Here is a 313-nt window from a genome sequence, read left to right as displayed (position 1 = left end):
GAGAGAGGGAAAGCAAAAGAATTTGAAGGTCCTCTTTCAGGCTATCTCTGATCTCATATTATATCACATGCACAATCATATGCAGAACCCAATCCCCTGGTCTTAGCTAGCCAATGGCTGTTCCTCACGACTGAGACTGAACACAATCTACAAGGCCTAACTTTAGTTTCCTTACAGTCAGGGTTGAACTCCACTCCGTTCTATTACAGGTTTCCCCTGCCCTTTCTTTAAAGATGTTCAAAGTTCGGAGCTCAGAAAACTACCCTTCATGGGAACCTATGCCTCTGCAGAGTTGGTCTAAGGACTGGCCCGA

The 313-nt window shown here is 45.4% G+C and overlaps 1 protein-coding gene across 1 annotated transcript in view; it reads left to right on the top strand.

The window, feature by feature from the left end:
- Gpr158 (G protein-coupled receptor 158) overlaps positions 1-313 on the top strand; it is a gene marked incomplete at its 5' end in the record, with an annotated part of 394,159 nt that overhangs the window by 198,412 nt on the left and 195,434 nt on the right. The gene's annotated exons all lie outside the window — the stretch shown is intronic.

This window comes from Fukomys damarensis, unplaced genomic scaffold, assembly GCF_012274545.1.
Source record: "Fukomys damarensis isolate Sample0158 unplaced genomic scaffold, DMR_v1.0_HiC HiC_scaffold_37, whole genome shotgun sequence".
Lineage (NCBI taxonomy): Eukaryota > Metazoa > Chordata > Mammalia > Rodentia > Bathyergidae > Fukomys > Fukomys damarensis.
This window is presented reverse-complemented; position numbering and strand designations above follow the sequence as displayed.